Raw genomic sequence first — 15,078 nt, forward strand, 5'->3', positions numbered from 1 at the left:
GGTATGGTTAGTATAGTAAGACCTGAGTGATCTCCTGGACAAGTGTCGATCGCCTAGATTGGGGTCGGAGAGGAATTTCCCGGATTTTTTTCCCGAATTGGACCTGGGTTTTTATCCGGTTTTTTGCCTCCCCCAGGAGATCACGAGGTTCTTGGGGTGGAGAGGGGTGATAGCGGTATAAAGGGGAGGGTAGTGTCTTGTGTTCTGTGTCTTGTGTCTACTGTTTGTGGGTAAGTGTGTCTGTTGTTTAGTGTTCAGCCATGTTTATGTGTTCAGAGTATCATTTTGAGGAAATATAACTAATGGCGGTGCGGTCTGGTCTCGGGTATTAAGAGGAATAATATCCAGCAGTTTGGAAATCCTACTAACTTGGCGCCGTTAAAGTCCTGGCCGTGTTACCCAAATGGAGTTTTACTGTATTAGAGTGAATCAGATAGATATAGTGGTCAAGTATATATGTATAGTTGGAGAAGGAAAGATTAAACTTCCGAATATCCTTGCAGGGAGGTTTACCAGCGCTATTTGGGAGGGTTTAAGCTATAGAAGCAATGGGGTGAGAACCAGAGAATTGTAAGGAGTGATGGGAAGGCAGAGTTTAAAACTAGTTAGTCTCGAAGGAAGGACTGACAGGAAGAGGAGAAGGAATATGGTGAAATTGATGGTCTGAAATATGTTTATTTCATTGCAAGGAGTACTGTGAGGAAAGCGGATGAATGTAGAGCCTGGACCACTGCTTGGGGCTATGATGTTGTGGCCATTGCAGGAACATGGTTGTGAGAGGGACAGTCAAGTGACCCCCCCCCCAATAGTAAGCTGGAGATATGTAGACACATTGCTGCAAAATGTCAAAGCACAAAGTTGTCTTAGTGGGTGACCTGAACTTCTCCAATATTGACTCAGTGCCAAAGACTTAGATGGGGCAAAATTAGTTAGGTGTGCCCAAGAGTCATTGTGTTGGATAATGAGCCTGCCCAGGAGACCTGTGTTTCAGTGGAAGAGCATTTTGTATTGTATTGTATTGTATTCAAATTTATTGTCATTGTCTCAATTAGAGACAACGAAATGAATTTCCCTTTACAGTCAGTATCATAAAAATAAATAAATAATAAATATTAAAACATATTAAAAAAATAAAATAGAAATTGAAAAAAAAAGCTCAAACACAGAAAGTCCACGACACAACACAACACAGTGGCACCAAGGTGAGGAAGGCACCATAGTCCAGCCAGCCTCCCCTCCGATCTTCCCAGATGTTAATCCGTGGTCGGGGCCTTCCGAGCACCCGCAGTCGCCGCCCCGGGTGGCCCGATGTTCAGGCCCTCGCGCCGGGCTGGTGGAACGCCGACGCCGATCCCCGACGGTGAACATCCTCCTCCTCAGCGGCCCGGACCTCCCGATCAGCCGCCTCCCGCAGCCGGAGTCCACAGCTCCCGAGTCCGCAGGCCGAGCCGGGCAGAGTCACAGGACCCCGCGTTGTTAGTCAGCGCCGCCCGCGTTGGGAGCTCCGCAAACCGCAGCTCCATGATGTCGGTGCAGCAGGTCCAGCACTCCGGGCTCCAGACGGCAACCCCCGGTAAGGCATCGCCAGCCCCGCGATGTTCCAGCGCTGTCCCGCCGCTGCTGGAGCTCTGGTCGATCCCGGCAGGAAAGGCCGCGCCAATCCAGGTAGGTAGGCCGCTGGGGGGGAGGGGGGGGGGGCGAGGACGCGACTCGAATAATAGTCGCGTCCTCACCAGGAAGCGGCTGAAGGACGGTATCCCCCGCACCGTGCCCTCTTCCCCCACATAAAGACATTAAAAAAATCATAAAAAACACACATCAAAATAACTAAAGAAACAAAAAAACAAAAAGATACCCGGCTGAAGGTGGAGGCTGCTGGCACCAGCGCCATCGGAAGTACAATACAAAAGTTTGGAGATAGTGATCACAGTATCAACATAAGTTTTAAGATTGAAGATAGACACAAAATGCTGGAGTAACTCAGCGGGGCAGGCAGCATCTCTGGAGAGAAGGAATGGGTGATGTTTCGGGTCGAGACCCTTCTTCAGACTGAAAATTGTTTTGAACAGGTATAAGGCTGAATCTTGGGGGATGTTACCAAATTGGAGTAAGGAAAATTGCAAACTTATTAGACAGGAGCTTTGGAGGGTGCACTCGGGGCAATTGTTATTGAGTAAGTCCACGTCTGACATGTGGAAGTTGTTTACAAGCAAGTCGGTCAGGGTTCAGGCCTGCAAGTTCCAATATAAAGGAGGGATAGGAGAGCAAAGTAAGGAAACCTTGGATGACCAAAGAGGTTGTATATTTAGTCGGAAAAATAAAGGAAACACATGCCAGGTTTAAGAAAATTAAATCAGACAGGGCATTTGAGAAACGTTGTGGAAAGAACTCAAGCGGGCGATTCGAAGGGTCAAAAGGGCTTCGACCCTTGAAATGGCCTTGATGAGTCAGATTAAAGAAAATCCCAAGGATTTTCACATCTATAAAACAAGAGGGAAACCAGGAGAAGGTTGGAGCGCTCCAGGATAAAGGATTCTGGGATGTACTATGTGTGTACCTTTTGCATCTGTTTTCACCACGGATGAGTACTTGAGGACAGTGGGATTGGCGTGGGGAATACTAATATGCAAACGCAGTTTGAGATCAAGGAGGAGGTGGTGTTGGGCCTCAGGAAGATCATTAAGGTGGATAAATATCCAGGTTATTAAGAGAGGCTAGAGAGTAGGGAGCCTTGACAAATGTCTTTGCATTTTCACCAGGCACAGGTTGGGAAATACAGGGATATGGATTATGTGCAGGCTGGTAAGAGGTGTTCATGGTGTCTTGTTTGGCAAGGGTGTTATGGACCTAAGGATTTGAAACATCAATTCTGTTTCTTGCTTCCACAGATGCTGTCTGACTGGCTGAATGTTTCCAGCATTTCCTGTCTTTATCCCTGACAGCCATTGTCTATCTCCAGCAAACAGAGTGAATCTTCTTTTCAAGGCACCGTTCTCTCTGGGATACGTTCCCATTCACCCCTTTCCTTTCTCTGAATCTTCAGCATTTCATGAAGATGAGATTAATATCATTGTATCAAGGTGGGGAAGAGATGGGGGTAAATATTTTAACTTAACTTTAACTTTTATGTTAAGGGCTTGGACACGCTAGAGGCAAGAAACATGTCCCCGATGTTGGGGGAGTCCAGAACCAGGGGCCACAGTTTAAGACTAAGCCATTTAGAATGGAGGAAACACCTTTTCTCACAGAGTGTTGTGAGTCTGTGGAATTCTCTGCCTCAGGGGACGGTGGAGGCCGGTTCTCTGGATGCTTTCAAGAGAGAGCTAGATAGGGCTCTTAAAAATAGCGGTCAGGAGATATGGGGAGAAGGCAGGAACGGGGTACTGATTGGGGATGATCAGCCATGATCCCATTGAATGGCGGTGCTGGCTCGAAGGGCTGAATGGCCTACTCCTGCACCTATTGTCTATTATCTATTGTCTAACTCAAGTGTCCATGAGCGAGATGTGCAGAAGGCACATATTCGGACAAATTTTATATTCCTGAGATTTCTTGCCGGCCAATTAGATGCTGCCTTATTTTTCATGTAAAATTACCTGAGCCAATTGTTAAACACATTGAATATGTGGCAGTCCGGTGTTGTCATTGGATCATTAACCACCTGCAGTGCACATCCTGGTAGTTAAAATCCTTCTCTGATCCAGTACCTTTCAAAAATAATTTCACAGGACATTAAACATACCTTAATTGCTTGCTGATATCAGGGTGATAATAGTATTAACAGGATGAAACTAGCATAAAATGCAAAAATGTTCTGTGGTGTGAACGTCAATTCAGGAAATGCACTTTCCTGATGAGATATTACTGGCTATTCCCATTCCCTTTCATAGAACAATTTACTTTAGTTTAGATATATATACAGCACGGAAACAGGCCCTTCGACACACCGTCATTGGAGTGTTGGAGGAAACCAAACATCTCGGAGAAAACCCAATGCAGTAACGGGGAGCATGTACAAACTGCGTGCAGACAACCAGCCGTAGTCGGGATCGAACCCGGGTCCCCGGCGCTGTAAGCGCTGTAGGGCAGCAACTCTACTGCTGCACTATCATGCCACAGTGTTGCACAAGAACAGGTCCTTCAGCCCACATTGTCCAGGCCAAACTTGATGCCAAGTTTTTAACTAATCTCCTCAGCCTGCACGTGATCCATATCCCTCCGTTCCTCGCATATCCAAGTGCATATCCATCTAAAAGCTTCTTAAATATGATTATCATATCTGCCTCCAACATCACCCTGGCACCCACCACTTTCTATATAAACAAACGTTCCTTTAACGTTTGCCCTCCTTACTTTAAATCCATGCCCTCTGCAATTCTACAAGTGTTTTATGGTTAGCTGCTAGGATACTTGCCTTAAAGTGAGAAAATAAGAAATTGCGCATCTCTTTGGTCCAACATTAGACTTTTCAGGGAGCTGGAAGTTGCAAGATGGCATGGAATGTGGTGACACTCTACGCGCTGTTCCAGAAGAGGATCTATTGTATTCATGTATGGTTTGATTTGATTGAGTAGCATGCAGAACAAGCAATTCTATGTATCTCTTACCGCCAGGGGCAACGTACGATTGGCAGCCTCACCAACAGTCTGTCTGGTTTTTCCTCTTTTTTTGTTATATTTGGTGTGTTTTAAAAGTTTGTGTAAATGTTCTCTGGTTTGTTTTATGTGAGTCGGGGGAAACCTTTTTTTCCGTCTCTTACCTTGCCGGAGATGCGATCGGTTTTCAGGTCGTTTGCTTGGGACTGACTTTGGGCCCCACCGTGCGCGGGGCGTGGACTTACCATCGGGACCGACCCCTTGCCTGGGATCGCTCCAGCCGCGACCATCAAGGGCTCGCAGTCTCGGGAGAGACCGAGTCGGGAAGCTCCAATGACGTAGAGATTTGACCAGCCCCGACCCAGGGTCTGATTGCCGGTGCAGGGGAGGTGAGATTCCCCCCCAATGCAGGAGCTGATCACCCTGATCACTGGCTATGGAGGTAAGATCGCCCCATCAACAGACGGCTCAAGGCCCCCGACCACAGGAGAGCAAAGAAGGGAAGAGATTGAACCTTTTTTACGCCTTCCATCACAGTGAGGAATGTGGAGGAGTCACTGTGGTGGATGTTTATGTTAAATTGTATTTTGTGTGTTCTGTTGCTATTTATTTGTATGAATGACTTGGCAAATGAAATTCCTCATATATTGTAAAACATACTTGGCTAATAAAGTAGTATTGTATTGTATAATAAGTAAACTAACTAATAATTTTAATATTAATAATGGTGGCACAGCAAAGGCTTAATCTCATTACAAAAAAATAACTAGGGTGCACAGATTTAAGATAATGCATCAAAGGCATCTGCAGTTCACTGTCTGACAGAGATAGAGGCAGAGAGACACATCACACTTTAAAAATGCCCGGAACAGCCTTGCACTCTTGGAAACAATGGGAAAACACACACACACACAAAGTGCTGGGGTAACTCATTGGATCGGGCAGCATCTCTGAAGGATATGACTAGGTGATGTTTGGGATTGGAGCCCTTCTTCAGACTGATTGTAGATGGGGGCAGAACAAAACCAGACAAGTGATAGGTGGATACAGATGAGGGGGGGGGGGGGGGGGGGGGGGGGGGGGGGGGGGGGAATATCTGTGAGGAAAAGTCTGGGCAAGGAGAGGAAGATGGAAACAAAATGAAGTCAACAGGATAAAAGGCTGGAACAAAAAGTATTTTCTGCACAACATTCAGCTATAAAAATAATCTACAACCTTTGACCTCTCACTAATAGATGTTGCAGAAAGATTCATTGATCCATCAGTTTGTCACTGGAAACTTAATTTGTTCTATTAAATGAAGCTCTTAATTTGGTTTAATGATACGGTTAATGTTTTTGGAAATGTGTTATTAGGACGATGTACGCAGGTCATTCACATGCCAAGTGTAATTGGTTGGATGGTTACTGTGTTGGGATCTGTTGGTTTATTCAGCCTGAGGTACTGGGTTAAATTACTACTCAATAACCTTTGATTAATTCCATTGGAGAATTAAGCTCTGACAAACGCAACTCATCAAGCTATCGCTTTAAGATTTGTTGCTATGTTCTGATCGGTCTAACCGCTCAGATCACGTAATAAGTACAAAGTGCTAAAGTAACTCAAAATTAATTTTTGTTCAACTCGCATTTCCTGACGCATGCGCAAATAATGCAGCTATGCAAAACTCGTGAATTGGGCCATTATCTGGGAATGCAACCCTTCCTCATAATGCATGGTTGCCTGTACTCAATTAGCATAAAGTGCTTCGGTAGCTCCTGATAGCCCATAAGGTTATAAGTTCATAAGTTTTAGGATTAGGCCATTCAGCCCATCACATCTACTCCGCCATTCAATCATGGCTAATCTACCTTTCCCTCTCAACCCACTTCTCCCCATAACCTCTGACCCCTGAACCTTGATTAATCAAGAATCTATCTCTGCCACAAAAATATCCATTGACCTGGCCTCCACAGCTTGCTGTGGCAAATAATTCCACAGATTCGCCACCATCTGACTAAAGAAATCCCTCCTCATCTCTGTTCTAAAGATACATCCTTTTATTCTGAGACTATGTCCCAGACTCTCCCACAACTGGAATCATTCACTTCACATCCACTCCATCCAGGCCTTTCACTATTTGCTAAGTTTCAGTTAGTTTCCCTTCTTCCTTCTAAACTACAGCGAGTCCCGGCCCTGCGGCGTCAAACGCTCATCATATGTTAACCCAATCATCCCGAGATCATTCTTGTAGAGTCAATGTTTTCTTTCAAGGGTTTCAAAGATTCCAAAGGTCTTTTATTGTCATGTGCACCAATTAAGGTCCAGTGATTTTCGTATTACCATGCAGCCATACTAATAAAAGGCAACAAGACTCACAACTACATAAAAGTTAACATAAACTTCCACCACAGTGGATTCCCCACATTCCTCACTGTGATGGAAGACTATAAAGTCTAATCTTCCCTCATCCTCTGATTAATAATTCTTCTATATCTACTGGTAACCCCGTTTATTTATCCAACTCTAGCTATCTAACCACTCCTTCACTGCCAATATATAAATCTCACTGTACCTTTGGTACACGTGGCAATAAAATGAACCATTGAACCCACTTTTTAATGCTATTATGGGTTTTTCATGCTACACTAGGCTTCCTGATGCATTCAATTTATAATAGTCCTAACTTAGTGCTATCTTTTACATCACTCTCCTGACTACCTTAAAATGATCATTCTCTTTTAAAAATAAAACGTAAAAAAAAGAATCAGCTCCAGCCCTGCCACCTTTTCTCCTCCATAAAAACTGCAGTTCTTTTCCAAGTTTGTTTCACCTGGCCCTTTTATTTAGTTTAGTGTCACTGAGACCAAAAGGAGAGGTACCATCCATAGGGCTCGGCACCAAAGCCAAACTAAACACTCAACACCTATTTAACATTTGCTTTCCCTTGCTCCGATGAATATGTTTAAGAATTGCTCATGCAAAGGAGTTTCATAATTGTGCCTATTTGTTCCTGAACACGAACACTCTGTTGTAGCCGTGTTTGCTGTTGCTACTGGATGGCCTGCTTCTGCCATGCTTGGCTCCATTGCTGTTCAGCAAATAAACATAGTCATACAGCGTGGAAACAAGCACATCAGCAAAACCTGCCTATGCCGAGCAACACACCCCATCTTCACTAGTCTCACTTGCCCGAGCCTGGCACATATTCCTCTACAACTATCCTATCGATGTACCTATCCCAATGTCTCTTCAATGTTACAGTATGATAGTACCTGCCTCAACTACCTCCTCCAGCAGCTTGCTCCACATACCCAAAACCCCGTGTCAAAAAAAGTTACCCCTCAGGTAACCATTAAACCTTTCCCCCCCCTCACCTTAAACCTATGTCCTCTGGATCTCGATTGCCCTACTCTGTGCAAAAGACTCTGTGCATTTACCCAATCTATTCCTCTCATGATTTTGTACACCTCCAGAAGATTGCCCTTTATCCCCATGCAGTGCTTTCAGGAATAAAGTCCCAGTCTTCTTTAAGGAATTATACGCAATGCAAGACAGTTGATTAGAATATCATCACGACAGCAGTATATTTGTGAATTACTTGGTGAATGTTGATATCCAGGTTGTGGTTGGAATCTGGAGGGCACTGCCTGTAGGAATGCTGGAGGAGTAGTGAAGAGGTATAGAGACAAACACTTGAGTCCACCAGTTCCAACATTCACATTATATTCAACTACACCTTGAACAGATGGTTTTAAACAAAATTGCTTAATTTCACCAGAGATCCATCTTTTGGCCATGTTTTCTTCTTAATACAGGTTTATACATGTTGTGATTTGGCAGGAATTCAATTCAAGCTAACTCAAAAACCTCCAGTTATATTTTGTAAGTAGACAAAAATGCTGGAGAAACTCAGCGGGTGTGGCAGCATCTATGGAGCGAAGGAAATAGGCAACGTTTCAGGTCGAGACCCTTCTTCTGACATATTTTGTAAAAATATTTTTAAAAATAACACAAACTGGGAATTGTAGGCAAGGGAATAGTACTAATTACAAAATGGTCTGAAAATTCGAGGCCATGATCTGATTACAAGATGTTACTAAGTTGTACTACAATTATAAAAAAAATCCAATGGAGAACAGGTGGTGCAGCTGGTAGTGCCACTGCCTCAGTGCCAGAGACCCAGGTTCAATTCCAACCTTGGATGTTGTCTATATGGAGTTTGCATGTTCTCCCTGTAAAATGTGCTCTAGTTTCCAACAGTGCTCTGGTTTCATCTCACATCTAAGACGTGCAGGTTTGTAGATTAATTGGCTTCCAAATTGCCCTTAGTTTAGTTTAGATACAGCACAGAAATAGGCCCTTCAGCCCATCGTCCGCAGACCAGCGATCCCCGCACATTAACACTATCCTACACAACTGCCCTTCACACACTAGGGAATACTTACAATTTTACAATACCAATTAACCTACAAACCTGAACGTCTTTGGGGTATGGAAGGAAACCGAAGATCTCGGAGAAAACCCACGCAGTCACGGAGAGAACGTACAAAATCTATACAGACAGTACCCGTAGTCGGAGTCAAACCCTGTTCTCTGGCGTTGCAAGACAACAACTGTACCGCTGCGCCACCGTACTGCTCCTTTGCAGGGAGTGGATGAGAAAGTAGCTTGGTGGGAAAGTAGGATCATTGGTCGGTGGAGGCGCTGAGAGTCGGCTGCCCTGCCAGCAGCGTGTTCGTTATATCGACTTTTTGTTTTTTTTAGTGTGTCCAATTGTTTGTTTTAATGTCTCTTGGTGTGCCTTGTGTGGGGGGGGGGGTGTGCCTTGTGTGGGGGGTGGTGGAAAAAGGGAGGAACCACTTTCGGTCGCCTCCTCGACGGAGAGGCGACTTTTTCCATGTCACCTCCCTCGCGACCTAACAGCATGGATTGGAGCGGCCTTTCCTGGAGTCCGGCCCGGAGCATCGGCAGCAGGTGCAGCGTGGACTTTTCCATCGTAGAGCGGGTGACCCTTGCCGGGGGTCGCCAATGAGGGGTGCTCCGATCGCTGGCTTGATGACTTTAGCATCATGGGGCTGTGGTCTGTGGTCTGCGGAGCTTCTAGCCACAGCCGTGGACTCAACATCCGGAGCCTGGGATCCCTTGCCGGGGATCGCCGGTGAAGAGCTCCGACCGCCGGCCTATAACATCGTAAAGCCGCCGTCTCCGGTAAGGAAATGGAGGAAGAAAAGGAAAAAGAAAACTCGGGCTCTCCAAGCCGCAGAGTGTAATCGACCGTCCCGATGTCGGAGTTTGGATCGTGACGACGAGAGGGCCTGTACATCGGGCCGTCCGTAGCGGCGACTACAGAGAGTTCATGGTCCCGACCACGGGTGAATAAGGGAGGAGGATTGGCTGAACTTTGATGAACAGTGAAGAATGCTGTGGTGGATGTTTGCGTTAAATCTTATGGTGTATTGCGTGTTCTTTTTAAGTGTATCACTGCTGGCAAATTCATTTCACTGCACCTTTGGGTGCATGTGACAAATAAAATTGGTTTTGACTTTTGACTTTGATAAGAGAATTAGTGTGAACGGGTGATCAATGGACAGCGTAGACTCGGTGAGCCAATGACCCAGTTTCTTTACTTTCTTTACCTTTCAGTCAATTAAAATGCCAAAGCTCAACTCACTCACTCACCTGCCATCTGTGACCAAAGGGATGGACTGACAAATCATGCCCAAAAAAATGAAGCAAGTTACCTTCATGAATGAGTTGATTAGTGATTCATATATTTTTATTTGTAAACACATCGTGCATAAATAATGTAAACATTTAAAAACCAGACACAGGAAACAAGTTAAATCGAGGCATTTGCAGGTTGTAACATTAATCTGACTGCAGCGAGTCCTTAGTTGGACATTCACATATACAACTACCACAGACAGAGGGCACATTAAGTGTTTCCATGTGAATATATTACGTTAACCAACACTGCAGGTTTGGAGAACCAATGCTGAGGTTATGGTTGAAAACTAAACTTGTAGTTAGCTGATAATTCTGAGAATCATTCACAGATGCATATTATGGGTAATGTTAATTCAAAACAAGTAGGATATTAATGCACACCACTATTAACCATCCAAAATACAGAAGGTGCAGGATCAGTTCATTCCAAGGAGGAAGAAATATTCCAAGGGGAGTAAGGGACGACCGTGGCTGACAAGGGACGTCAGGGACAGTGTAAAAATACGAGAAGTACAACATAACAAAGATGAGCGGGAAGCCAGAGGATTGGGTAACGTTTAAAGAACACAAGACAACTAAAAAAACAATATGGGGAGAAAAGATAAGGTACGAAGGTAAGCTAGCCAAGAATATAAAGGAGGATAGTAAAAGCTTCTTTAGGTATGTGAAGAGGAAAATATTAGTTAAGATCAAAGTTGGACCCTTGACGACTGAAGGTGAATTTATTATGGGGAACAAGGAAATGGCAGATGAGTTGAACAGGTACTTTGGATCTGTCTTCACTAAGGAGGACATAAACAATCTTCCTGATATAGTAGTGGCCAGAGGATCTGGGGTGACGGAGGAACTGAAGGAAATCTACATTAGGCAGGAAATGGTGTTGGGTAGACTGATGGGACTGAAGGCTGATAAATCCCCGGGGCCTGATTGTCTGCATCCCAGGGTACTTAAGGACGTGGCTCTAGAAATCGTGGACGAATTGGTGATCACTTTCAAATGGTCTATAGATTCAGGATCAGTTCCTGTGGATTGGAGGGTAGGTAATGTTATCCAACTTTTTAAGAAAGGCAGGAGAGAAAACAGGGAATTATAGACCAGTTAGCCTGACATTGGTGGTGGGGTAGATTATCCACTTTGGTAGCAAAAACAGGAAGGCAAATTATTATCTAAATAGTGTCAAGTTGGGAAAAGGGGAAGTGCAACAGGATCTAGGGGGTCCTTGTTCATCAGTCACTGAAAGTAAGCATGCAGGTACAGCAGGCAGTGAAGAAAGCGAATGGCATGTTGGCCTTCATAACAAGAGGAGTTGAGTATGTGAGCAAATAGGTCCTTCTGCATTTGTACAGGGCCCTAGTGAGACAGCTGGAGTATTGTGTGCAGTTTTGGTCTCCAAATTTGTGGAAGGACATTCTTGCTATTGAGAGAGTGCAGCATAGGTTCACAAGGTTAATTCCCGGGATGGCGGGACTGTCATATGCTGAGAGAATGGAGCAGAATTTAGGATGAGAAGGGATCTTATTGAAACATAAGATTATTAAGGGTTTGGATACACTAGAGGCAGGAAACATGTCCAGAACCAGGGGTCACAGTTTAAGAATAAGGGGTAAGCCATTTAGTACAGAGACGAAGAAACACTTTCTCACAGAGTTGTGAGTCTGTGGAATTCTCTGCCTCAGAGGGCGGTGGAGGGACGGTTCTCTGGATACTTTCAAGAGCGAGCTAGATAGAGCTCTTGAAGATAACGGAGTCAGGGGAGTCAGGGGATATGGGGAGAAGGCAGGAACGGGGTACTGGTTGTGGATGATCAGCCATGATCATATTGACTGACGGTGCTGGCTTGAAGGGCCGAATGGCCTTCTCCTGCTCCTATTGTCTATTGAGTGGTGGGTGCATGCAACGAGCTGCCAGAGGAGGTAAGTTAAGAAACATTTAGACAGGTACATGGATAGGAAGGCTTAGGGGGGGGGATATAGGCTAAACGCTGGCAGGTGGGACTAGTGTACATGTTGGTTGGTGTGGGCAAGTTATTTCCATGCTGTAAAACTATAGCTATGATCAACATCAATATTTTCTTTACCCAACAAGTCATTTAACTGAAGGAAGACAATCTTTCATTAGGCTACAGAATTTGACAGCAAGCATGTAAAAGAAAAGCATGCCTGAAAACCTCTGCTTGTGCACAACCAAAGTGGCTTTTTCAGACAAGTAATGTATTACTTCAAAAAAAAAGTTTGCCCTTGACTCGTACTCACAGCATGGTCGTAGCAGGCCGTGATGCTAGTCGTAGGTACTCGTGGCTTCAAGTAGGTAGGGGCGTTTTTTCTAGCATGATGAAAAATGTCCACGGGTAAAAAAGGTCGTGAATTAGGTCGTGAAAGTGGTACAGGCCCTTTAATTGTCCCCAGTGTGTGCAGGATAGTGTTAATGTGCAGGATAGTGTTAATGTGCAGGATAGTGTTAATGTGCAGGGATCGCAGTTTGGTATGGACTCAGTGGGCTGAACAGGCTTGTTTCCATGCTGTATCTGTAATCTATTTGTTCGGCACGGACTTGTAGGGCCGAGATGGCCTGTTTCCGTGCTGTAATTGTTATATGGTTATCTCTAAAGTCTAAATCAATACCACACTAAAATCGGACAATAATGATTGTTATCGACATTTGCCTCATTGACTAGATCCCAGCATGCAACAGCAGCACATCCACTTAGTATGTGATACAATAGCTCAAATATTAACCTTTCCCAAACATTTTTGTTACAACCCACAACCATACCACAAAGCAAACAATGTAGTCATTAAATAATTTAGTTTTGGTTTGGTTTAAAACATACCCACGGCCCTGGGTCACTTTGGAGATGGGCGTTGCCTCTCCTGCTCCATTGTACTGGCTGCCAGTGATAACATTCTTGTAGGCCAAAGCATGAAGTGTGTGGATATTCTTTCTGGTGCTTGGACCAGCCGTACCTTTGTGTAAAATAAGTGGTTAAAAAAGGGATAGCCTTAAAGTCAAGAGCAGCAGAACTAAATCAAGGCCCTGCTTTGCCATTTAAGAAATATCATTCCATATTTCTCACAATGCAATAGGCCATTCAGCCCATTGAGTCTATAGTAGCTCAGGCCCATGGATCCCATTCTCAAATTCCTAGTAATCTTTTCTCACATATGTTCCCCATCCCTACTCTGTCACCTATCTACCGTAGGGAAATCTACAGGAACCAATTAACCTACAACCCAGCATATCCTTAGGATGTCTCAGGACACTTGGGGGGTGAACCCAAATGGTCAGGAGAACATGCAGACTCCACACAGACAGTGCTGGAGGCTAAGGCTGAACCCGAGAGTTGTGGAAGGAGCACCAACCACTGCTCCATGATGCCCCAGCCTGATCCTCTACCATGTTCACCCAAAACTCAGTTCTTAGCCTTCAACAATTGAGCATTAAAAGCAAAATAGCAAAAATCTAAAACATTAAAACAATTCTTAACATTTATTAAAACTCCAACATTTTTTCCACCTTCCGTTCAGAGGACATGCTCGATGTTCTTCAAGCAGATGAGTTTTGGGACAAACATCTGAATATCTGATTCACCCCACTTAGATCCACTGTATGAAATGTAATCTGTGCATTTTGCACTGCCACCAGGCATTTTCACATCAAGGCTAGAGTTGCCAGGGTGGTTAGTGTCGACCCAAAACAGCACCTATTCCTTTCCTCCGGAGATGCTGCCTGACCCGCCAAGCCACTCCAGCTTTTTGTGTCTATCTCTGGTTAGTTTCAAATAACCATTTGTTGGAAGCTTCCATCAACCAGCAGAAATGAAATGCCAAAGGAAATCACAGTTCGACTTCTGATTGAGATGCAATACCAAAGAACTACACCAGATGGTGCAAGGCACTTGCTTAGAAATAGCATGCAACCAAACCTGCAAAACCTCAAAAATAATAAAAGGGGGGCAACAATAATATGTAATAGGAGGCAAGACCAGAACAAGATTGAATCAAGCATTTGTGAAGAGTTCCTATGTGAAAAATATGTGCATAAACTTTCATGTGTCCATATTACAAACACACAGGATTACGACTGGACCATCAGCAGGTTATTTTCTTCAAAGTGAAGGCAGAACAGATGAACACAGGAATATTTCAAGTCAGAAACTGTGATAAATACCAAAAGGAAATAGAGACTCTGAAACCAGATCTTTAATCCAGGTCCTTCTTCAAAGCAACTGGGATGCAGAGAACTGCCAGTATATATTTAGAAACCCCATCAAATCAACTTTGTGAATTTGGAGTTACAAAACATGTTCAATAAAGGTAAAATAAGTATTACAAGATATTCGGGACCCAATTTTTGTGATGAGTGATAAAAATATATCATGAGCAGCCAAATGGGTGGGTAAATCAGAGAGCTGCTGCTTCCCAGCTCCAGAGACCCAGGCTCAATTCAGACCTTGGGTGCTGTTTGTGTGGAGTTTGCATGTTCTCCGTGACAGTGGGTTTCCTCGACATGCTCTGGTTTCCTCCTACATCCCAAAGATGTGTGGGTTTGCAGGTTGATTGGCCTGAATAAATTGCCCCCGGGGCATACAGAGTGGATGTGAAAGTGGGATAACAGAACTAGTGTTTGGGTGAATTACGGTCCACATGGACTCTGTGGGCCCAAGGGCCCCGTTTCCATACCGTATCTCTAAACTAAACCGTTTTTGAATTGCAGACACTTGCAGAAGTTACATGAAATTGTGGAATTGAAAATAGGATGCTGAAATCTGGCATTA

This window comes from Leucoraja erinacea, unplaced genomic scaffold, assembly GCF_028641065.1.
Source record: "Leucoraja erinacea ecotype New England unplaced genomic scaffold, Leri_hhj_1 Leri_987S, whole genome shotgun sequence".
NCBI classification, from domain to species: domain Eukaryota; kingdom Metazoa; phylum Chordata; class Chondrichthyes; order Rajiformes; family Rajidae; genus Leucoraja; species Leucoraja erinaceus.